A 24,641-nucleotide genomic window follows, 5' to 3' on the forward strand; every position below is an offset into this window, starting at 1 on the left:
TCTCGAATTAAATATCATAATCGTGTTTAGCAGGTCATTTCCAAGCGATCTACACTATTTCCAACCTTCCAATTCTAATAATAGCAATGTTATGTAATCGACTGATTCCAGCACGGAAAGGATCAAAAATTTTACTTTCGAATTACACAATTTAAATATCATAATCGTGTTTAGCTGGTCATTTCCAAGCGATCACGGCTATTTCCACGCCTACAATGCCCATAGAAAGAAAGTTATGTAATCGGCTGTTTCCTACGCTGAAACGTTCAAAAATTTAACTTTCGAATTACACCAATTAAATATCATAATCGTGTTTAGCAGGTCATTTCCAAGCGATCAGGGCTATTTCCACGCCTACAACGCCCATAGAAACAAAGTTATGTAATCGGCTGTTTCCTACGCTGAAACGTTCAAATATTTAACTTTCGAATTACACCAATTAAATATCATAATCGTGTTTAGCTGGTCATTTCCAAGCGATCACGGCTATTTCCATGCCTACAATGCCCATAGAAAGAAAGTTATGTAATCGGCTGTTTCCTACGCTGAAACGTTCAAAAATTTAACTTTCGAATTACACCAATTAAATATCATAATCGTGTTTAGCAGGTCATTTCCAAGCGATCTACACTATTTCCAACCTTCCAATTCTAATAATAGCAATGTTATGTAATCGACTGATTCCAGCACGGAAACGATCAAAAATTTTACTTTCGAATTACACAAATTAAATATCATAATCGTGTTTAGCAGGTCATTTCCAAGCGATCACGGCTATTTCCACGCCTACAACGCCCATAGAAACAAAGTTATGTAATCGATTCTTTTCTACGCTGAAACGTTCATACTTCAGCCATATTTGTATTGCATTTGAGCCAGATACGGGCCATATTTCGGCCATATTTTAACCATATATGTGCTATATTTTTGCCTCATCTGGGCCATATTTCGGCCATTTTTGTGCTATGTAATCGACGTTTTCCAGCATGGAAACGTTCAAAAATTGAACTTTCGAATTTCTCGAATTTATTATCACAATCGTGATTAGCAGGTCATTTCCAAGCGATCTACACTATTTCCAACCTTCCAATTCTAATAATAGCAATGTTATGTAATCGACTGATTCCAGCACGGAAAGGATCAAAAATTTTACTTTCGAATTACACAAATTAAATATCATAATCGTGTTTAGCTGGTCATTTCCAAGCGATCACGGCTATTTCCACGCCTACAATGCCCACAGAAAGAAAGTTATGTAATCGGCTGTTTCCTACGCAGAAACGTTCAAAAATTTAACTTTCGAATTACACCAATTAAATATCATAATCGTGTTTAGCTGGTCATTTCCAAGCGGTCACGGCTATTTCCACGACTACAACGCCCATAGAAACAAAGTTATGTAATCGGCTGTTTCCTACGCAGAAACGTTCAAAAATGTAACTTGCAATGTTTTCGAAATTGTTATCACAATCAAGATTAGCCGGTCATTTCCAAGCGATCTACACTATTTCCAACCTTCCAAATCCCATAACAGCTATGTTATGTAATCGACTATTTTCTACGCTGAAACGTTCATACTTCAGCCATATTTGTGTTGCATTTGAGCCAGATACGGGCCATATTTGTGCCATATTTCGGCCATATTTTAACCATATATGTGCTATGTTTTTGCCTCTTCTGGGCCATATTTCGGCCATTTTTGTGCTATGTAATCGACGTTTTCCAGCATGGAAACGTTCAAAAATTTAACTTTCTAATTGGACAAATTAAATATCATAATCGTGTTTAGCTGGTCATTTCCAAGCGATCACGGCTATTTCCACGCCTACAATGCCCATAGAAAGAAAGTTATGTAATCGGCTGTTTCCTACGCTGAAACGTTCAAAAATTTAACTTTCGAATTACACCAATTAAATATCATAATCGTGTTTAGCTGGTCATTTCCAAGCGGTCACGGCTATTTCCACGACTACAACGCCCATAGAAACAAAGTTATGTAATCGGCTGTTTCCTACGCTGAAACGTTCAAAAATGTAACTTGCGAAGTTTTCGAAATTATTATCACAATCGTGATTAGCCGGTCATTTCCAAGCGATCTACACTATTTCCAACCTTCCAATTCTAATAATAGCAATGTTATGTAATCGACTGATTCCAGCACGGAAACGATCAAAAATTTTACTTTCGAATTTCACAAATTAAATATCATAATCGTGTTTAGCAGGTCATTTCCAAGCGATCTACGCTATTTCCACGCCTACAACGCCCATAGAAACAAAGTAATGTAATCGGCTGTTTCCTACGCTGAAACGTTCAAAAATTTAATTTTCGAATTACACCAATTAAATATCATAATCGTGTTTAGCAGGTCATTTCCAAGCGATCTACACCATTTCCAACCTTCCAAATCCCATAACAGCTATGTTATGTAATCGACTATTTTCTACGCTGAAACGTTCATACTTCAGCCATATTTGTGTTGCATTTGAGCCAGATACGGGCCATATTTGTGCCATATTTCGGCCATATTTTAACCATATATGTGCTATATTTTTGCCTCTTCTGGGCCATATTTCGGCCATTTTTGTGCTATGTAATCGACGTTTTCCACCATGGAAACGTTCAAAAATTTAACTTTCTAATTGGACAAATTAAATATCATAATCGTGTTTAGCTGGTCATTTCCAAGCGATCACGGCTATTTCCACGCCTACAATGCCCATAGAAAGAAAGTTATGTAATCGGCTGTTTCCTACGCTGAAACGTACAAAAATTTAACTTTCGAATTACTCCAATTAAATATCATAATCGTGTTTAGCAGGTCATTTCCAAGCGATCACCGCTATTTCCACGCCTACAACGCCCATAGAAACAAAGTTATGTAATCGGCTGTTTCCTACGCTGTAACGTTCAAAAATGTAACTTGCGAAGTTTTCGAAATTTTTATCACAATCGTGATTAGCCGGTCATTCCCAAGCGATCTACACTATTTCCAACCTTCCAATTCTAATAATAGCAATGTTATGTAATCGACTGATTCCAGCACGGAAACGTCCAAAAATTTTACTTTCGAATTACTCCAATTAAATATCATAATCGTGTTTAGCAGGTCATTTCCAAGCGATCACCGCTATTTCCACGCCTACAACGCCCATAGAAACAAAGTTATGTAATCGGCTGTTTCCTACGCTGAAACGTTCAAAAATGTAACTTGCGAAGTTTTCGAAATTATTATCACAATCGTGATTAGCCGGTCATTTCCAAGCGATCTACACTATTTCCAACCTTCCAATTCTAATATTAGCAATGTTATGTAATCGGCTGTTTCCTACGCTGAAACGTTCAAAAATTTAACTTTCGAATTACAACAATTAAATATCATAATCGTGTTTAGCAGGTCATTTCCAAGCGATCTACACTATTACCACGCCTACAACGCCCATAGAAACAAAGTAATGTAATCGGCTGTTTCCTACGCTGAAACGTTCAAAAATTTAATTTTCGAATTACACCAATTAAATATTATAATCGTGTTTAGCAGGTCATTTCCAAGCGATCTACACTATTTCCAACCTTCCAATTCCCATAATAGCTATGTCATGTAATCGATTCTTTTCTACGCTGAAACGTTCATACTTCAGCCATATTTGTGTTGCATTTGAGCCAGATACGGGCCATATTTCGGCCATATTTTAACCATAAATGTGCTATATTTTTGCCTCATCTGGGCCATATTTCGGCCATTTTTGTGCTATGTAATCGACGTTTTCCAGCATGGAAACGTTCAAAATTGAACTTTCGAATTTCTCGAATTTATTATCACAATCGTGATTAGCAGGTCATTTCAAGCGATCTACACTATTTCCAACCTTCCAATTCTAATAATAGCAATGTTATGTAATCGACTGATTCCAGCACGGAAAGGATCAACAATTTTACTTTCGAATTACACAAATTAAATATCATAATCGTGTTTAGCTGGTCATTTCCAAGCGATCACGGCTATTTCCACGCCTACAATGCCCACAGAAAGAAAGTTATGTAATGGGCTGTTTCCTACGCTGAAACGTTCAAAAATTTTAATTTCGAATTACAACAATTAAATATCATAATCGTGTTTGGCAGGTCATTTCCAAGCGATCACCGCTATTTCCACGCCTACAACGCCCATAGAAACAAAGTTATGTAATCGGCTGTTTCCTACGCTGAAACGTTCAAAAATGTAACTTGCGAAGTTTTCGAAATTATTATCACAATCGTGATTAGCCGGTCATTTCCAAGCGATCTCCACTATTTCCAACCATCCAATTCTAATAATAGCAATGTTATGTAATCGGCTGTTTCCTACGCTGAAACGTTCAAAAATTTAACTTTCGAATTTCTCGAATTAATTATCACAATCGTGATTAGCAGGTCATTTCCAAGCGATCTACACTATTTCCAACCTTCCAATTCTAATAATAGCAATGTTATGTAATCGACTGATTCCAGCACGGAAACGATCAAAAATTTAACTTTCGAATTACACAAATTAAATATCATAATCGTGTTTAGCTGGTCATTTCCAAGCGATCACGGCTATGTCCACGCCTACAACGCCCATAGAAACAAAGTTATGTAATCGGCTGTTTCCTACGCTGAAACGTTCAAAAATTTAATTTTCGAATTACACCAATTAAATATCATAATCGTGTTTAGCAGGTCATTTCCAAGCGATCTACACTATTTCCAACCTTCCAATTCTAATAATAGCAATGTTATGTAATCGACTGATTCCAGCACGGAAAGGATCAAAAATTTTACTTTCGAATTACACAATTTAAATATCATAATCGTGTTTAGCTGGTCATTTCCAAGCGATCACGGCTATTTCCACGCCTACAATGCCCATAGAAAGAAAGTTATGTAATCGGCTGTTTCCTACGCTGAAACGTTCAAAAATTTAACTTTCGAATTACACCAATTAAATATCATAATCGTGTTTAGCAGGTCATTTCCAAGCGATCAGGGCTATTTCCACGCCTACAACGCCCATAGAAACAAAGTTATGTAATCGGCTGTTTCCTACGCTGAAACGTTCAAAAATGTAACTTGCGAAGTTTTCGAAATTTTTATCACAATCGTGATTAGCCGGTCATTCCCAAGCGATCTACACTATTTCCAACCTTCCAATTCTAATAATAGCAATGTTATGTAATCGACTGATTCCAGCACGGAAACGTCCAAAAATTTTACTTTCGAATTACTCCAATTAAATATCATAATCGTGTTTAGCAGGTCATTTCCAAGCGATCACCGCTATTTCCACGCCTACAACGCCCATAGAAACAAAGTTATGTAATCGGCTGTTTCCTACGCTGAAACGTTCAAAAATGTAACTTGCGAAGTTTTCGAAATTATTATCACAATCGTGATTAGCCGGTCATTTCAAGCGATCTACACTATTTCCAACCTTCCAATTCTAATATTAGCAATGTTATGTAATCGGCTGTTTCCTACGCTGAAACGTTCAAAAATTTAACTTTCGAATTACAACAATTAAATATCATAATCGTGTTTAGCAGGTCATTTCCAAGCGATCTACACTATTACCACGCCTACAACGCCCATAGAAACAAAGTAATGTAATCGGCTGTTTCCTACGCGGAAACGTTCAAAAATTTAATTTTCGAATTACACCAATTAAATATTATAATCGTGTTTAGCAGGTCATTTCCAAGCGATCTACACTATTTCCAACCTTCCAATTCCCATAATAGCTATGTCATGTAATCGATTCTTTTCTACGCTGAAACGTTCATACTTCAGCCATATTTGTGTTGCATTTGAGCCAGATACGGGCCATATTTCGGCCATATTTTAACCATAAATGTGCTATATTTTTGCCTCATCTGGGCCATATTTCGGCCATTTTTGTGCTATGTAATCGACGTTTTCCAGCATGGAAACGTTCAAAAATTGAACTTTCGAATTTCTCGAATTTATTATCACAATCGTGATTAGCAGGTCATTTCCAAGCGATCTACACTATTTCCAACCTTCCAATTCTAATAATAGCAATGTTATGTAATCGACTGATTCCAGCACGGAAAGGATCAAAAATTTTACTTTCGAATTACACAAATTAAATATCATAATCGTGTTTAGCTGGTCATTTCCAAGCGATCACGGCTATTTCCACGCCTACAATGCCCACAGAAAGAAAGTTATGTAATCGGCTGTTTCCTACGCTGAAACGTTCAAAAATTTTAATTTCGAATTACAACAATTAAATATCATAATCGTGTTTGGCAGGTCATTTCCAAGCGATCACCGCTATTTCCACGCCTACAACGCCCATAGAAACAAAGTTATGTAATCGGCTGTTTCCTACGCTGAAACGTTCAAAAATGTAACTTGCGAAGTTTTCGAAATTATTATCACAATCGTGATTAGCCGGTCATTTCCAAGCGATCTCCACTATTTCCAACCATCCAATTCTAATAATAGCAATGTTATGTAATCGGCTGTTTCCTACGCTGAAACGTTCAAAAATTTAACTTTCGAATTACAACAATTAAATATCATAATCGTGTTTAGTAGGTCATTTCCAAGCGATCACGGCTATGTCCACGCCTACAACGCCCATAGAAACAAACTTATGTAATCGGCTGTTTCCTACGCTGAAACGTTCAAAAATGTAACTTGCGAAGTTTTCGAAATTTTTATCACAATCGTGATTAGCCGGTCATTCCCAAGCGATCTACACTATTTCCGACCTTCCAATTCTAATAATAGCAATGTTATGTAATCGACTGATTCCAGTACGGAAACGTCCAAAAATTTAACTTTCGAATTTCTCGAATTAATTATCACAATCGTGATTAGCAGGTCATTTCCAAGCGATCTACACTATTTCCAACCTTCCAATTCTAATAATAGCAATGTTATGTAATCGACTGATTCCAGCACGGAAACGATCAAAAATTTTACTTTCGAATTACACAAATTAAATATCATAATCGTGTTTAGCTGGTCATTTCCAAGCGATCACGGCTATGTCCACGCCTACAACGCCCATAGAAACAAAGTTATGTAATCGGCTGTTTCCTACGCTGAAACGTTCAAAAATTTAATTTTCGAATTACACCAATTAAATATCATAATCGTGTTTAGCAGGTCATTTCCAAGCGATCTACACTATTTCCAACCTTCCAATTCTAATAATAGCAATGTTATGTAATCGGCTGTTTCCTACGCTGAAACGTTCAAAAATTTAACTTTCGAATTACACCAATTAAATATCATAATCGTGTTTAGCAGGTCATTTCCAAGCGATCTACACTATTTCCAACCTTCCAATTCTAATAATAGCAATGTTATGTAATCGACTGATTCCAGCACGGAAACGATCAAAAATTTTACTTTCGAATTACACAAATTAAATATCATAATCGTGTTTAGCAGGTCATTTCCAAGCGATCACGGCTATTTCCACGCCTACAACGCCCATAGAAACAAAGTTATGTAATCGATTCTTTTCTACGCTGAAACGTTCATACTTCAGCCATATTTGTATTGCATTTGAGCCAGATACGGGCCATATTTCGGCCATATTTTAACCATATATGTGCTATATTTTTGCCTCATCTGGGCCATATTTCGGCCATTTTTGTGCTATGTAATCGACGTTTTCCAGCATGGAAACGTTCAAAAATTGAACTTTCGAATTTCTCGAATTTATTATCACAATCGTGATTAGCAGGTCGTTTCCAAGCGATCTACACTATTTCCAACCTTCCAATTCTAATAATAGCAATGTTATGTAATCGACTGATTCCAGCACGGAAAGGATCAAAAATTTTACTTTCGAATTACACAAATTAAATATCATAATCGTGTTTAGCTGGTCATTTCCAAGCGATCACGGCTATTTCCACGCCTACAATGCCCACAGAAAGAAAGTTATGTAATCGGCTGTTTCCTACGCAGAAACGTTCAAAAATGTAACTTGCAATGTTTTCGAAATTGTTATCACAATCAAGATTAGCCGGTCATTTCCAAGCGATCTACACTATTTCCAACCTTCCAAATCCCATAACAGCTATGTTATGTAATCGACTATTTTCTACGCTGAAACGTTCATACTTCAGCCATATTTGTGTTGCATTTGAGCCAGATACGGGCCATATTTGTGCCATATTTCGGCCATATTTTAACCATATATGTGCTATATTTTTGCCTCTTCTGGGCCATATTTCGGCCATTTTTGTGCTATGTAATCGACGTTTTCCAGCATGGAAACGTTCAAAAATTTAACTTTCTAATTGGACAAATTAAATATCATAATCGTGTTTAGCTGGTCATTTCCAAGCGATCACGGCTATTTCCACGCCTACAATGCCCATAGAAAGAAAGTTATGTAATCGGCTGTTTCCTACGCTGAAACGTTCAAAAATTTAACTTTCGAATTACACCAATTAAATATCATAATCGTGTTTAGCTGGTCATTTCCAAGCGATCACGGCTATTTCCACGACTACAACGCCCATAGAAACAAAGTTATGTAATCGGCTGTTTCCTACGCTGAAACGTTCAAAAATGTAACTTGCGAAGTTTTCGAAATTATTATCACAATCGTGATTAGCCGGTCATTTCCAAGCGATCTACACTATTTCCAACCTTCCAATTCTAATAATAGCAATGTTATGTAATCGGCTGTTTCCTACGCTGAAACGTTCAAAAATTTAATTTTCGAATTACACCAATTAAATATTATAATCGTGTTTAGCAGGTCATTTCCAAGCGATCTACACTATTTCCAACCTTCCAATTCCCATAATAGCTATGTCATGTAATCGATTCTTTTCTACGCTGAAACGTTCATACTTCAGCCATATTTGTGTTGCATTTGAGCCAGATACGGGCCATATTTCGGCCATATTTTAACCATAAATGTGCTATATTTTTGCCTCATCTGGGCCATATTTCGGCCATTTTTGTGCTATGTAATCGACGTTTTCCAGCATGGAAACGTTCAAAAATTGAACTTTCGAATTTCTCGAATTTATTATCACAATCGTGATTAGCAGGTCATTTCAAGCGATCTACACTATTTCCAACCTTCCAATTCTAATAATAGCAATGTTATGTAATCGACTGATTCCAGCACGGAAAGGATCAAAAATTTTACTTTCGAATTACACAAATTAAATATCATAATCGTGTTTAGCTGGTCATTTCCAAGCGATCACGGCTATTTCCACGCCTACAATGCCCACAGAAAGAAAGTTATGTAATCGGCTGTTTCCTACGCTGAAACGTTCAAAAATTTTAATTTCGAATTACAACAATTAAATATCATAATCGTGTTTGGCAGGTCATTTCCAAGCGATCACCGCTATTTCCACGCCTACAACGCCCATAGAAACAAAGTTATGTAATCGGCTGTTTCCTACGCTGAAACGTTCAAAAATGTAACTTGCGAAGTTTTCGAAATTATTATCACAATCGTGATTAGCCGGTCATTTCCAAGCGATCTCCACTATTTCCAACCTTCCAATTCTAATCATAGCAATGTTATGTAATCGACTGATTCCAGTACGGAAACGTCCAAAAATTTAACTTTCGAATTTCTCGAATTAATTATCACAATCGTGATTAGCAGGTCATTTCCAAGCGATCTACACTATTTCGAACCTTCCAATTCTAATAATAGCAATGTTATGTAATCGACTGATTCCAGCACGGAAACGATCAAAAATTTTACTTTCGAATTACACAAATTAAATATCATAATCGTGTTTAGCTGGTCATTTCCAAGCGATCACGGCTATGTCCACGCCTACAACGCCCATAGAAACAAAGTTATGTAATCGGCTGTTTCCTACGCTGAAACGTTCAAAAATTTAATTTTCGAATTACACCAATTAAATATCATAATCGTGTTTAGCAGGTCATTACTAAGCGATCAGGGCTATTTCCACGCCTACAACGCCCATAGAAACAAAGTTATGTAATCGGCTGTTTCCTACGCTGAAACGTTCAAAAATTTAACTTTCGAATTACACCAATTAAATATCATAATCGTGTTTAGCTGGTCATTTCCAAGCGATCACGGCTATTTCCACGCCTACAATGCCCATAGAAACAAAGTTATGTAATCGGCTGTTTCCTACGCTGAAACGTTCAAAAATTTAACTTTCGAATTACACCAATTAAATATCATAATCGTGTTTAGCTGGTCATTTCAAGCGATCACGGCTATTTCCACGCCTACAATGCCCATAGAAAGAAAGTTATGTAATCGGCTGTTTCCTACGCTGAAACGTTCAAAAATTTAACTTTCGAATTACACCAATTAAATATCATAATCGTGTTTAGCAGGTCATTTCCAAGCGATCTACACTATTTCCAACCTTCCAATTCTAATAATAGCAATGTTATGTAATCGACTGATTCCAGCACGGAAACGATCAAAAATTTTACTTTCGAATTACACAAAATAAATATCATAATCGTGTTTAGCAGGTCATTTCCAAGCGATCACGGCTATTTCCACGCCTACAACGCCCATAGAAACAAAGTTATGTAATCGGCTGTTTCCTACGCAGAAACGTTCAAAAATGTAACTTGCAATGTTTTCGAAATTGTTATCACAATCAAGATTAGCCGGTCATTTCCAAGCGATCTACACTATTTCCAACCTTCCAAATCCCATAACAGCTATGTTATGTAATCGACTATTTTCTACGCTGAAACGTTCATACTTCAGCCATATTTGTGTTGCATTTGAGCCAGATACGGGCCATATTTGTGCCATATTTCGGCCATATTTTAACCATATATGTGCTATATTTTTGCCTCTTCTGGGCCATATTTCGGCCATTTTTGTGCTATGTAATCGACGTTTTCCAGCACGGAAACGTTCAAAAATTTAACTTTCTAATTGGACAAATTAAATATCATAATCGTGTTTAGCAGGTCATTTCCAAGCGATCACCGCTATTTCCACGCCTACAACGCCCATAGAAACAAAGTTATGTAATCGGCTGTTTCCTACGCTGAAACGTTCAAAAATGTAACTTGCGAAGTTTTCGAAATTATTGTCACAATCGTGATTAGCCGGTCATTTCCAAGCGATCTACACTATTTCCAACCATCCAATTCTAATAATAGCAATGTTAGGTAATCGACTGAATCCAGCACGGAAACGATCAAAAATTTTACTTTCGAATTACACAAATTAAATATCATAATCGTGTTTAGTAGGTCATTTTCAAGCGATCACGGCTATGTCCACGCCTACAACGCCCATAGAAACAAACTTATGTAATCGGCTGTTTCCTACGCTGAAACGTTCAAAAATGTAACTTGCGAAGTTTTCGAAATTTTTATCACAATCGTGATTAGCCGGTCATTCCCAAGCGATCTACACTATTTCCAACCTTCCAATTCTAATAATAGCAATGTTATGTAATCGACTGATTCCAGTACGGAAACGTCCAAAAATTTAACTTTCGAATTTCTCGAATTAATTATCACAATCGTGATTAGCAGGTCATTTCCAAGCGATCTACACTATTTCCAACCTTCCAATTCTAATAATAGCAATGTTATGTAATCGACTGATTCCAGCACGGAAACGTTCAAAAATTTAATTTTCGAATTACACCAATTAAATATCATAATCGTGTTTAGCAGGTCATTTCCAAGCGATCAGGGCTATTTCCACGCCTACAACGCCCATAGAAACAAAGTTATGTAATCGGCTGTTTCCTACGCTGAAACGTTCAAAAATTTAACTTTCGAATTACACCAATTAAATATCATAATCGTGTTTAGCTGGTCATTTCCAAGCGATCACGGCTATTTCCACGCCTACAATGCCCATAGAAAGAAAGTTATGTAATCGGCTGTTTCCTACGCTGAAACGTTCAAAAATTTAACTTTCGAATTACACCAATTAAATATCATAATCGTGTTTAGCAGGTCATTTCCAAGCGATCTACACTATTTCCAACCTTCCAATTCTAATAATAGCAATGTTATGTAATCGACGTTTTCCAGCACGGAAACGTTCAAAAATTTAACTTTCTAATTGGACAAATTAAATATCATAATCGTGTTTAGCAGGTCATTTCCAAGCGATCACCGCTATTTCCACGCCTACAACGCCCATAGAAACAAAGTTATGTAATCGGCTGTTTCCTACGCTGAAACGTTCAAAAATGTAACTTGCGAAGTTTTCGAAATTATTATCACAATCGTGATTAGCCGGTCATTTCCAAGCGATCTACACTATTTCCAACCATCCAATTCTAATAATAGCAATGTTAGGTAATCGACTGAATCCAGCACGGAAACGATCAAAAATTTTACTTTCGAATTACACAAATTAAATATCATAATCGTGTTTAGTAGGTCATTTCCAAGCGATCACGGCTATGTCCACGCCTACAACGCCCATAGAAACAAACTTATGTAATCGGCTGTTTCCTACGCTGAAACGTTCAAAAATGTAACTTGCGAAGTTTTCGAAATTTTTATCACAATCGTGATTAGCCGGTCATTCCCAAGCGATCTACACTATTTCCAACCTTCCAATTCTAATAATAGCAATGTTATGTAATCGACTGATTCCAGTACGGAAACGTCCAAAAATTTAACTTTCGAATTTCTCGAATTAATTATCACAATCGTGATTAGCAGGTCATTTCCAAGCGATCTACACTATTTCCAACCTTCCAATTCTAATAATAGCAATGTTATGTAATCGACTGATTCCAGCACGGAAACGATCAAAAATTTTACTTTCGAATTACACAAATTAAATATCATAATCGTGTTTAGCTGGTCATTTCCAAGCGATCACGGCTATTTCCACGCCTACAATGCCCACAGAAAGAAAGTTATGTAATCGGCTGTTTCCTACGCTGAAACGTTCAAAAATTTAACTTTCGAATTACAACAATTAAATATCATAATCGTGTTTAGCAGGTCATTTCCAAGCGATCACCGCTATTCCCACGCCTACAACGCCCATAGAAACAAAGTTATGTAATCGGCTGTTTTCTACGCTGAAACGTTCAAAACTGTAACTTGCGAAGTTTTCGAAATTATTATCACAATCGTGATTAGCCGGTCATTTCCAAGCGATCTACACTATTTCCAACCATCCAATTCTAATAATAGCAATGTTAGGTAATCGACTGAATCCAGCACGGAAACGATCAAAAATTTTACTTTCGAATTACACAAATTAAATATCATAATCGTGTTTAGTAGGTCATTTCCAAGCGATCACGGCTATGTCCACGCCTACAACGCCCATAGAAACAAACTTATGTAATCGGCTGTTTCCTACGCTGAAACGTTCAAAAATGTAACTTGCGAAGTTTTCGAAATTTTTATCACAATCGTGATTAGCCGGTCATTCCCAAGCGATCTACACTATTTCCAACCTTCCAATTCTAATAATAGCAATGTTATGTAATCGACTGATTCCAGCACGGAAACGTCCAAAAATTTAACTTTCGAATTTCTCGAATTAATTATCACAATCGTGATTAGCAGGTCATTTCCAAGCGATCTACACTATTTCCAACCTTCCAATTCTAATAATAGCAATGTTATGTAATCGACTGATTCCAGCACGGAAACGATCAAAAATTTTACTTTCGAATTACACAAATTAAATATCATAATCGTGTTTAGCTGGTCATTTCCAAGCGATCACGGCTATTTCCAAGCCTACAACGCCCATAGAAACAAAGTTATGTAATCGGCTGTTTCCTAAGCTGAAACGTTCAAAAATGTAACTTGCGAAATTTTCGAAATTATTATCACAATCGTGATTAGCCGGTCATTTCCAAGCGATCACCGCTATTTCCACGCCTACAACGCCCATAGCAACAAAGTTATGTAATCGGCTGTTTCCTAAGCTGAAACGTTCAAAAATGTAACTTGCGAAATTTTCGAAATTAGTATCACAATCGTGATTAGCCGGTCATTTCCAAGCGATCTACACTATTTCCAACCTTCCAATTCCCATAATAGCTATGTCATGCAATCGACTGTTTCCTATGCTGAAACGTTCAAAAATGTAACTTTCGATGTTTTCGAAATTTTTATCACAATCGTGATTAGCCGGTCATTTCCAAGCGATCTACACTATTCCCAACCTTCCAATTCTAATAATAGCAATGTTATGTAATCGACTGATTCCAGCACGGAAACGATCAAAAATTTAACTTTCGAATTTCACAAATTAAATATCATAATCGTGTTTAGCAGGTCATTTCCAAGCGATCTACACTATTACCACGCCTACAACGCCCATAGAAACAAAGTAATGTAATCGGCTGTTTCCTACGCTGAAACGTTCAAAAATTTAATTTTCGAATTACACCAATTAAATATTATAATCGTGTTTAGCAGGTCATTTCCAAGCGATCTACACTATTTCCAACCTTCCAATTCTAATAATAGCAATGTTATGTAATCGACTGATTCCAGCACGGAAAGGATCAAAAATTTTACTTTCGAATTACACAAATTAAATATCATAATCGTGTTTAGCTGGTCATTTCCAAGCGATCACGGCTATTTCCACGCCTACAATGCCCACAGAAAGAAAGTTATGTAATCGGCTGTTTCCTACGCTGAAACGTTCAAAAATTTAACTTTCGAATTACAACAATTAAATATCATAATCGTGTTTAGCAGGTCATTTCCAAGCGATCACAGCTATTTCCACGACTACAACGCCCATAGAAACAAAGTTATGTAATCGGCTGTTTCCTACGCTGAAACGTTCAAAAATGTAACTTGCGAAGTTTTCGAAATTATTATCACAATCGTGATTAGCCGGTCATTTCCAAGCGATCTACACTATTTCCAACCTTCCAATTCTAATAATAGCAATGTTATGTAATCGACTGATTCCAGCACGGAAACGATCAAAAATTTAACTTTCGAATTTCACAAATTAAATATCATAATCGTGTTTAGCAGGTCATTTCCAAGCGATCTACACTATTACCACGCCTACAACGCCCATAGAAACAAAGTAATGTAATCGGCTGTTTCCTACGCTGAAACGTTCAAAAATTTAATTTTCGAATTACACCAATTAAATATTATAATCGTGTTTAGCAGGTCATTTCCAAGCGATCTACACTATTTCCAACCTTCCAATTCCCATAATAGCTATGTCATGTAATCGATACTTTTCTACGCTGAAACGTTCATACTTCAGCCATATTTGTGTTGCATTTGAGCCACATACGGGCCATATTTCGGCCATATTTTAACCATATATGTGCTATATTTTTGCCTCATCTGGGCCATATTTCGGCCATTTTTGTGCTATGTAATCGACGTTTTCCAGCATGGAAACGTTCAAAAATTGAACTTTCGAATTTCTCGAATTTATTATCACAATCGTGATTAGCAGGTCATTTCAAGCGATCTACACTATTTCCAACCTTCCAATTCTAATAATAGCAATGTTATGTAATCGACTGATTCCAGCACGGAAAGGATCAAAAATTTTACTTTCGAATTACACAAATTAAATATCATAATCGTGTTTAGCTGGTCATTTCCAAGCGATCACGGCTATTTCCACGCCTACAATGCCCACAGAAAGAAAGTTATGTAATCGGCTGTTTCCTACGCTGAAACGTTCAAAAATTTAACTTTCGAATTACAACAATTAAATATCATAATCGTGTTTAGCAGGTCATTTCCAAGCGATCACCGCTATTCCCACGCCTACAACGCCCATAGAAACAAAGTTATGTAATCGGCTGTTTCCTACGCTGAAACGTTCAAAAATGTAACTTGCGAAGTTTTCGAAATTATTATCACAATCGTGATTAGCCGGTCATTTCCAAGCGATCTACACTATTTCCAACCTTCCAATTCTAATAATAGCAATGTTATGTAATCGACTGAATCCAGCACGGAAACGATCAAAAATTTTACTTTCGAATTACACAAATTAAATATCATAATCGTGTTTAGTAGGTCATTTCCAAGCGATCACGGCTATGTCCACGCCTACAACGCCCATAGAAACAAACTTATGTAATCGGCTGTTTCCTACGCTGAAACGTTCAAAAATGTAACTTGCGAAGTTTTCGAAATTTTTATCACAATCGTGATTAGCCGGTCATTCCCAAGCGATCTACACTATTTCCAACCTTCCAATTCTAATAATAGCAATGTTATGTAATCGACAGATTCCAGCACGGAAACGTCCAAAAATTTAACTTTCGAATTTCTCGAATTAATTATCACAATCGTGATTAGCAGGTCATTTCCAAGCGATCTACACTATTTCCAACCTTCCAATTCTAATAATAGCAATGTTATGTAATCGACTGATTCCAGCACGGAAACGATCAAAAATTTTACTTTCGAATTACACAAATTAAATATCATAATCGTGTTTAGCTGGTCATTTCCAAGCGATCACGGCTATTTCCAAGCCTACAATGCCCATAGAAAAAAAGTTATGTAATCGGCTGTTTCCTACGCTGAAACGTTCAAAAATTTAACTTTCGAATTACAACAATTAAATATCATAATCGTGTTTAGCAGGTCATTTCCAAGCGATCACCGCTATTTCCACGCCTACAACGCCCATAGAAACAAAGTTATGTAATCGGCTGTTTCCTAAGCTGAAACGTTCAAAAATGTAACTTGCGAAATTTTCGAAATTATTATCACAATCGTGATTAGCCGGTCATTTCCAAGCGATCTACACTATTTCCAACCTTCCAATTCTAATAATAGCAATGTTAGGTAATCGACTGATGCCAGCACGGAAACGATCAAAAATTTTACTTTCGAATTACACAAATTAAATATCATAATGGTGTTTAGCAGGTCATTTCCAAGCGATCACGGCTATGTCCACGCCTACAACGCCCATAGAAACAAAGTTATGTAATCGGCTGTTTACTACGCTGAAACGTTCAAAAATTTAACTTTCAAATTACACCAATTAAATATCATAATCGTGTTTAGCAGGTCATTTCCAAGCGATCTACACTATTACCACGCCTACAACGCCCATAGAAACAAAGTAATGTAATCGGCTGTTTCCTACGCTGCAACGTTCAAAAATTTAACTTTCGAATTACACCAATTAAATATCATAGTCGTGTTTAGCAGGTCATTTCCAAGCGATCTACACTATTTCCAACCTTCCAATTCTAATAATAGCAATGTTATGTAATCGACTGATTCCAGCACGGAAAGGATCAAAAATTTTACTTTCGAATTACACAATTTAAATATCATAATCGTGTTTAGCTGGCCATTTCCAAGCGATCAGGGCTATTTCCACGCCTACAACGCCCATAGAAACAAAGTTATGTAATCGGCTGTTTCCTACGCTGAAACGTTCAAAAATTTAACTTTCGAATTACACCAATTAAATATCATAATCGTGTTTAGCTGGTCATTTCCAAGCGATCACGGCTATTTCCACGCCTACAATGCCCATAGAAAGAAAGTTATGTAATCGGCTGTTTCCTACGCTGAAACGTTCAAAAATTTAACTTTCGAATTACACCAATTAAATATCATAATCGTGATTAGCAGGTCTTTTCCAAGCGATCTACACTATTTACAACCTTCCAATTCCCATAATAGCTATGTCATGTAATCGACTGTCTCCTACGCTGAAACGTTCAAAAATGTAACTTTCGAATTACACCAATTAAATATCATAATCGTGTTTAGCAGGTCATTACCAAGCGATCACGGCTATGTCCACGCCTACAACGCCTATAGAAACAAAGTTATGTAATCGGCTGTTTACGACGCTGAAACGTTCAAAAATTTAACTTTCGAATTACACCAATTAAATATCATAATCGTGTTTAGCAGGTCATTTCCAAGCGATCACCGCTATTTCCACGCCTACAACGCCGATAGAAACAATGTTTTGTAATCGGCTGTTTCCTACGCTGAAACGTTTAAAAATTTAACTTTCGAATTACACCAATTAAATATCATAATCGTGATTAGCCGGTCATTTCCAAGCGATCTACACTATTTCCAACCTTCCAATTCTAATAATAGCAATGTTATGTAATCGACTGATTCCAGCACGGAAACGATCAAAAATATTACTTTCGAATTACACAAATTTAATATCATAATCGTGTTTAGCAGGTCATTTCCAAGCGATCAGGGCTATTTCCACGCCTACAACGCCCATCGAAACAAAGTTATGTAATCGGCTGTTTCCTACGCTGAAACGTTCAAAAATGTAACTTGCGAAGTTTTCAAAATTTTTATCACAATCGTGATTAGCCGGTCATTTCCAAGCGATCTACACTATTTCCAACGTTCCAATTCTAATAATAGCAATGTTATGTAATCGACTGATTCCAGCACGGAAACGATCAAAAATTTTACTTTCGAATTACACAAATTAAATATCATAATCGTGTTTAGCAGGTCATGTCCAAGCGATCTACACTATTTCCAACCTTCCAATTCTAATAATAGCAATGTTATGTAATCGACTGATTCCAGCACGGAAACGATCAAAAATTTTACTTTCGAATTACACAAATTAAATATCAGAATCGTGTTTAGCAGGTCATTTCCAAGCGATCACGGCTATGTCCACGCCTACAACGCCCATAGAAACAAAGTTATGTAATCGGCTGTTTACTACGCTGGAACGTTCAAAAATTTAACTTTCGAATTACACCAATTAAATATCATAATCGTGTTTAGCAGGTCTTTTCCAAGCGATCAAGGCTATTTCCATGCCCATAACGCCCATAGAAACAAAGTTATGTAATCGGCTGATTCCTACGCTGAAACGTTCAAAAATGTAACTTGCGAAGTTTTCAAAATTTTTATCACAATCGTGATTAGCCGGTCATTTCAAGCGATCTACACTATTTCCAACGTTCCAATTCTAATAATAGCAATGTTATGTAATCGACTGATTCCAGCACGGAAACGATCAAAAATTTTACTTTCGAATTACACAAATTAAATATCATAATCGTGTTTAGCAGGTCATATCTAAGCGATCTACACTATTTCCAACCTTCCAATTCCCATAATAGCTATGTCATGTAATCGACTGTCTCCTACGCTGAAACGTTCAAAAATGTAACTTTCGAATTACACAAATTAAATATCATAATCGTGTTTAGCAGGTCATTTCCAAGCGATCACGGCTATTTCCACGCCGACAACGCCCATCGAAACAAAGTTATGTAATCGGCTGTTTCCTACGCAGAAACGTTCAAAAATGTAACTTGCGATGTTTTCGAAATTGTTATCACAATCAAGATTAGCCGGTCATTTCCAAGCGATCTACACTATTTCCAACCTTCCAATTCTAATAATAGCAATGTTGCGTATTCGACTGATTCCAGCACGGAAACGATCAAAAATTTTACTTTCGAATTACACAAATTAAATATCATAATGGTGTTTAGCAGGTCATTACCAAGCGATCACGGCTATGTCCACGCCTACAACGCCTATAGAAACAAAGTTATGTAATCGGCTGTTTACGACGCTGAAACGTTCAAAAATTTAACTTTCGAATTACACCAATTAAATATCATAATCGTGTTTAGCAGGTCATTTCCAAGCGATCACCGCTATTTCCACGCCTACAACGCCCATAGAAACAATGTTTTGTAATCGGCTGTTTCCTACGCTGAAACGTTTAAAAATTTAACTTTCGAATTACACCAATTAAATATCATAATCGTGATTAGCCGGGCATTTCCAAGCGATCTACACTATTTCCAACCTTCCAATTCTAATAATAGCAATGTTATGTAATCGACTGATTCCAGCACGGAAACGATCAAAAATAATACTTTCGAATTACACAAATTTAATATCATAATCGTGTTTAGCAGGTCATTTCCAAGCGATCAGGGCTATTTCCACGCCTACAACGCCCATCGAAACAAAGTTATGTAATCGGCTGTTTCCTACGCTGAAACGTTCAAAAATGTAACTTGCGAAGTTTTCAAAATTTTTATCACAATCGTGATTAGCCGGTCATTTCAAGCGATCTACACTATTTCCAACGTTCCAATTCTAATAATAGCAATGTTATGTAATCGACTGATTCCAGCACGGAAACGATCAAAAATTTTACTTTCGAATTACACAAATTAAATATCATAATCGTGTTTAGCAGGTCATGTCCAAGCGATCTACACTATTTCCAACCTTCCAATTCCCATAATAGCTATGTCATGTAATCGACTGTTTCCTACGCTGAAACGTTCAAAAATGTAACTTTCGAAGTTTTCGAAATTTTTGTCACAATCGTGATTAGCCGGTCATTTCCAAGCGATCTACACTATTTCCAACCTTCCAATTCCCATAATAGCTATGTCATGTAATCGGCTTTTTCTACGCTGAAACGTTCAAAAATGTAACTTGCGATGTTTTCGAAATTGTTATCATAATCGTGTTTAGCAGGTCATTTCCAAGCGATCTACACTATTTCCAACCTTCCAATTCTAATAATAGCAATGTTATGTAATCGACTGATTCCAGCACGGAAACGATCAAAAATTTTACTTTCGAATTACACAAATTAAATATCAGAATCGTGTTTAGCAGGTCATTTCCAAGCGATCACGGCTATGTCCACGCCTACAACGCCCATAGAAACAAAGTTATGTAATCGGCTGTTTACTACGCTGGAACGTTCAAAAATTTAACTTTCGAATTACACCAATTAAATATCATAATCGTGTTTAGCAGGTCTTTTCCAAGCGATCAAGGCTATTTCCATGCCCATAACGCCCATAGAAACAAAGTTATGTAATCGGCTGATTCCTACGCTGAAACGTTCAAAAATGTAACTTGCGAAGTTTTCAAAATTTTTATCACAATCGTGATTAGCCGGTCATTTCCAAGCGATCTACACTATTTCCAACGTTCCAATTCTAATAATAGCAATGTTATGTAATCGACTGATTCCAGCACGGAAACGATCAAAAATTTTACTTTCGAATTACACAAATTAAATATCATAATCGTGTTTAGCAGGTCATATCTAAGCGATCTACACTATTTCCAACCTTCCAATTCCCATAATAGCTATGTCATGTAATCGACTGTTTCCTACGCTGAAACGTTCAAAAATGTAAATTTCGAAGTTTTCGAAATTTTTATCACAATCGTGATTAGCCGGTCATTTCCAAGCGATCTACACTATTTCCAACCTACCAATTCTAATAATAGCAATGTTATGTAATCGACTGATTCCAGCACGGAAACGATCAAAAATTTTACTTTCGAATTACACAAATTAAATATCATAATCGTGTTTAGCGGGTCATTTCCAAGCGATCACGGCTATTTCCACGCCTACAACGCCCATAGAAACAAAGTTATGTAATCGGCTGTTTCCTACGCAGAAACGTTCAAAAATTTAACTTTCGAATTACACCAATTAAATATCATAATCGTGTTTAGCAGGTCATTTCCAAGCGATCACCGCTATTTCCACGCCTACAACGCCCATAGAAACAATGTTTTGTAATCGGCTGTTTCCTACGCTGAAACGTTTAAAAATTTAACTTTCGAATTACACCAATTAAATATCATAATCGTGATTAGCCGGTCATTTCCAAGCGATCTACACTATTTCCAACCTTCCAATTCTAATAATAGCAATGTTATGTAATCGACTGATTCCAGCACGGAAACGATCAAAAATATTACTTTCGAATTACACAAATTTAATATCATAATCGTGTTTAGCAGGTCATTTCCAAGCGATCAGGGCTATTTCCACGCCTACAACGCCCATCGAAACAAAGTTATGTAATCGGCTGTTTCCTACGCTGAAACGTTCAAAAATTTTACTTTCGAATTACACAAATTAAATATCATAATCGTGTTTAGCAGGTCATGTCCAAGCGATCTACACTATTTCCAACCTTCCAATTCCCATAATAGCTATGTCATGTAATCGACTGTTTCCTACGCTGAAACGTTCAAAAATGTAACTTTCGAAGTTTTCGAAATTTTTGTCACAATCGTGATTAGCCGGTCATTTCCAAGCGATCTACACTATTTCCAACCTTCCAATTCCCATAATAGCTATGTCATGTAATCGGCTTTTTCTACGCTGAAACGTTCAAAAATGTAACTTGCGATGTTTTCGAAATTGTTATCATAATCGTGTTTAGCAGGTCATTTCCAAGCGATCTACACTATTTCCAACCTTCCAATTCTAATAATAGCAATGTTATGTAATCGACTGATTCCAGCACGGAAACGATCAAAAATTTTACTTTCGAATTACACAAATTAAATATCAGAATCGTGTTTAGCAGGTCATTTCCAAGCGATCACGGCTATGTCCACGCCTACAACGCCCATAGAAACAAAGTTATGTAATCGGCTGTTTACTACGCTGGAACGTTCAAAAATTTAACTTTCGAATTACACCAATTAAATATCATAATCGTGTTTAGCAGGTCTTTTCCAAGCGATCAAGGCTATTTCCATGCCCATAACGCCCATAGAAACAAAGTTATGTAATCGGCTGATTCCTACGCTGAAACGTTCAAAAATGTAACTTGCGAAGTTTTCAAAATTTTTATCACAATCGTGATTAGCCGGTCATTTCAAGCGATCTACACTATTTCCAACGTTCCAATTCTAATAATAGCAATGTTATGTAATCGACTGATTCCAGCACGGAAACGATCAAAAATTTTACTTTCGAATTACACAAATTAAATATCATAATCGTGTTTAGCAGGTCATATCTAAGCGATCTACACTATTTCCAACCTTCCAATTCCCATAATAGCTATGTCATGTAATCGACTGTTTCCTACGCTGAAACGTTCAAAAATGTAAATTTCGAAGTTTTCGAAATTTTTATCACAATCGTGATTAGCCGGTCATTTCCAAGCGATCTACACTATTTCCAACCTACCAATTCTAATAATAGCAATGTTATGTAATCGACTGATTCCAGCACGGAAACGATCAAAAATTTTACTTTCGAATTACACAAATTAAATATCATAATCGTGTTTAGCGGGTCATTTCCAAGCGATCACGGCTATTTCCACGCCTACAACGCCCATAGAAACAAAGTTATGTAATCGGCTGTTTCCTACGCAGAAACGTTCAAAAATTTAACTTTCGAATTACACCAATTAAATATCATAATCGTGTTTAGCAGGTCATTTCCAAGCGATCACCGCTATTTCCACGCCTACAACGCCCATAGAAACAATGTTTTGTAATCGGCTGTTTCCTACGCTGAAACGTTTAAAAATTTAACTTTCGAATTACACCAATTAAATATCATAATCGTGATTAGCCGGTCATTTCCAAGCGATCTACACTATTTCCAACCTTCCAATTCTAATAATAGCAATGTTATGTAATCGACTGATTCCAGCACGGAAACGATCAAAAATATTACTTTCGAATTACACAAATTTAATATCATAATCGTGTTTAGCAGGTCATTTCCAAGCGATCAGGGCTATTTCCACGCCTACAACGCCCATCGAAACAAAGTTATGTAATCGGCTGTTTCCTACGCTGAAACGTTCAAAAATGTAACTTGCGAAGTTTTCAAAATTTTTATCACAATCGTGATTAGCCGGTCATTTCCAAGCGATCTACACTATTTCCAACGTTCCAATTCTAATAATAGCAATGTTATGTAATCGACTGATTCCAGCACGGAAACGATCAAAAATTTTACTTTCGAATTACACAAATTAAATATCATAATCGTGTTTAGCAGGTCATGTCCAAGCGATCTACACTATTTCCAACCTTCCAATTCCCATAATAGCTATGTCATGTAATCGACTGTTTCCTACGCTGAAACGTTCAAAAATGTAACTTTCGAAGTTTTCGAAATTTTTGTCACAATCGTGATTAGCCGGTCATTTCCAAGCGATCTACACTATTTCCAACCTTCCAATTCCCATAATAGCTATGTCATGTAATCGGCTTTTTTCTACGCTGAAACGTTCAAAAATGTAACTTGCGATGTTTTCGAAATTGTTATCATAATCGTGTTTAGCAGGTCATTTCCAAGCGATCTACACTATTTCCAACCTTCCAATTCTAATAATAGCAATGTTATGTAATCGACTGATTCCAGCACGGAAACGATCAAAAATTTTACTTTCGAATTACACAAATTAAATATCAGAATCGTGTTTAGCAGGTCATTTCCAAGCGATCACGGCTATGTCCACGCCTACAACGCCCATAGAAACAAAGTTATGTAATCGGCTGTTTACTACGCTGGAACGTTCAAAAATTTAACTTTCGAATTACACCAATTAAATATCATAATCGTGTTTAGCAGGTCTTTTCCAAGCGATCAAGGCTATTTCCATGCCCATAACGCCCATAGAAACAAAGTTATGTAATCGGCTGATTCCTACGCTGAAACGTTCAAAAATGTAACTTGCGAAGTTTTCAAAATTTTTATCACAATCGTGATTAGCCGGTCATTTCCAAGCGATCTACACTATTTCCAACGTTCCAATTCTAATAATAGCAATGTTATGTAATCGACTGATTCCAGCACGGAAACGATCAAAAATTTTACTTTCGAATTACACAAATTAAATATCATAATCGTGTTT

This window comes from Cotesia typhae, unplaced genomic scaffold, assembly GCF_013202065.1.
Source record: "Cotesia typhae breed Kobodo isofemale line unplaced genomic scaffold, CoteBio_Ctyphae contig_46, whole genome shotgun sequence".
Lineage (NCBI taxonomy): Eukaryota > Metazoa > Arthropoda > Insecta > Hymenoptera > Braconidae > Cotesia > Cotesia typhae.